The sequence below is a fragment of the Eupeodes corollae genome, chromosome 1 (assembly GCF_945859685.1).
Source record: "Eupeodes corollae chromosome 1, idEupCoro1.1, whole genome shotgun sequence".
In the NCBI taxonomy this organism is placed as follows: domain Eukaryota; kingdom Metazoa; phylum Arthropoda; class Insecta; order Diptera; family Syrphidae; genus Eupeodes; species Eupeodes corollae.
Window position 1 is genome coordinate 91,094,701 of NC_079147.1, and position 2,946 is coordinate 91,097,646.

Genomic DNA, 2,946 nt, shown 5'->3' on the forward strand with positions numbered 1-2,946 from the left:
TATGGTCGGAGGAAAGCATGCCCGATGAGTGGAATCTCAGCATAGTGTGCCCGATACATAAGAAAGGAGACCCTCTAAACTGCGCCAACTACAGAGGCATCAGTCTCCTTAACATTGCGTATAAGATCCTCTCTGCCGTATTATGTGAACGTCTGAAGCCATTCGTCAACAACCTGATTGGTCCTTATCAGTGTGGCTTCAGACCAGGAAAGTCCACTATCGACCAAATACTCACACCACGGCAGATCTTGGAAAAAAAACCAGGAGCTTCAAATCGATACCCACCATCTCTTTATCGATTTTAAAGCCGCGTATGACAGCATCTATAGGAAAGAGCTCTACCGAGCAATGTCTAGTTTTGGCATCCCTGTCAAACTTATCCGTTTGTGCAGAATGACGATGGAGAATGCACGCTGCTCTATCAAGGTCGGAAAAGATCTTACCGATGCATTTGATGTCAAAAAAGGTTTTAGACAAGGCGATGCACTGTCATGCGACTTCTTCAACATCGTTCTGGAAAGAATTGTGCAAAACTCAACCGTCAACTCTAGAAGCACAATCTTCCAAAGGTCCATCCAATTACTCGGATACGCAGATGATATTGACATAATTGAAAGATCAAAGCGTGATGTCATTGGACCGTTTTTGAGCATTGCGACGGAAGCGAAGAAGATGGGTTTAGTGGTCAATGAGGGCAAGACCAAGTATATGCTGTCATCAAAAAAGGACACTGAACGACGACGTCTTGGACAAAACGTCACCATGGACAGCTATAACTTTGAGGTAGTTAAGTACTTTGTCTACCTAGGCACCGCTATTAATGCAGACAACGACACCAGCGCTGAAATCAAACGAAGAATAAGTAAAGTCCTCTCTCGAGCATGTAAAATCACCATCTATAAGACACTCATTATCCCGGTTCTCATTTATGGCGCTGAGGCCTGGACCCTGGATGGAGAATGGAGGAGAAGATATAACGACGAACTGTACGGGCTGTACAGCGACACTGACCTAGTTTGCAGAATTAAAGTTCAACGGCTTAGATGGCTAGGTCATGTGGACCGGATAGACATCAACGCTACAACCCGGAAGGTCTTCGAATCCAATCCCGAGGGACGGCACACTAGAGGAAGACCGCCACTCAGGTGGCGCCCCCAGGTGGGAGAGGACCTCAACCAACTTGGCGTGCGAAACTGGAGTCAGCTAGCTAGGGACCGAGCTGGCTGGAGACGCATGTTGGTTGAGGCCCAGGTCCGCCCCGGACTATAGCACCACCTTAAGTAAGTAAAGTAAGTAATTTATAAATTAACAATTATAGAACGCAGAATAATAATCAATGTACGTCACAAACGTGATATTTGTAACACTTTCTACAACTGATAAACAAATTAAACTGAAATTATTGGTATCATAATTTTATTTGTTACAAACCCTTAATTAATTTTAATTTCAAAGTTAATTTAATGTTACACTTTCCAATTCCAAAATTCCGGGGTATATATTCAAAAAGTATATCCACTGATATGTTACATATTACTCCAAACAATTCACGCAGGAAAGAAATTGTTTGTAATGGGGCCCAAGAAATGTCATGTCCTTAAAATTAATGATAACATAAATTTAAAGAAAATAAGAAAGACAACAAAATAAATACAAATTACGAAATTCAAAAAAAAAAAAATCACACGTTTCAAATGTTTTGAAAATATTGGTTCATTTATTTCAATTGCACTTCCGAATGTTCTTCTAAAATAAAAGAGGCTGAAATATGGCTCACGCTGATAACTTTAGAATTGTCATTTAAATAACTTAATAAGAAAGTTTTCATGTTTTGTAAAAAATACATGGTTTATAATTTATTACAGTCAGAATTTTAAAGTAAGGGATCGGCACCTATTTAAGCTAAAGAGGCTAGGATGCGACCTGCACTGAAAACTTCCCATTTCGTCTGTCGATTTGTCTTGCTTATAGGGTATGTATAGGTTTTCGTGTTTTGTTGAAAAAGTTGTCAATTGAATTATTCTAAACAAATTAAAAATTACTAACAATATTTTGAATACGATGAAATAGATTGATTTCAAAATTTATTTTTGCTAAAGAGATTTTTAGTGTAAAACCAATTTTTACCAATTTTAGTAGCATTTCTTAAAAGTACTTATTTCTTATATAAAAATTTAAAATTGTTTGAAGTTAATAACTTCTATTTTATACGATATATCGAGAACCGAACATCAATTTTTACCAACTTTTAGTGATGTTTTTTTTAAGGTTTTTATTTTTTATAAACAAAACTGTCAATTGATTTTTCTCAAGATTTTACCAGATGTCAAAAACTTTATTTATGTTGCACAGAATTATTTTGGAGACAACATAGTTTCTTGTTCGTAAGATATTTGAGATGATAAATATGTTTGTTTGGTGTATTTGTTAGTTATAGAGTTATACTAGTTTAATATCTCGTCATAATATACAATCTAAAATTTAATTCGACCAAACCAAAATTTTCACCTTTTTTTTAAATTGCTATGGTAAAAAGTCCACCACTCAATTGTTTTGAGAGTCTTTTTCTCATCTTTCGACATTATTTTCTGCATACCAACATTTATTTAAATTCGATATCTCAACGGGTTCTTGAGCTATGTACGACGAGAAAAAAACGTTGTGAACGTACGGACGTACAGACATACGGACGACGCACGGACGTCGATGTACAGACATCTCTCTAAAAATCTTTTATTTTGACTCTAGGGGTCTTGAAACATGTAGAAATGTCAAAATTTTCAATTTGACACATCGCACCGATTACAATGTTAACTTCCTAGAGGAAGTTAACAATCGATCAATTTGAAACGCTAACGCAGAAAAGAATTTGTTAAAATTAATAATGGTATGTTATTTTAGAGATATGCGGTTAATAAATAAGGTTTTTTTTGTACACACACATAC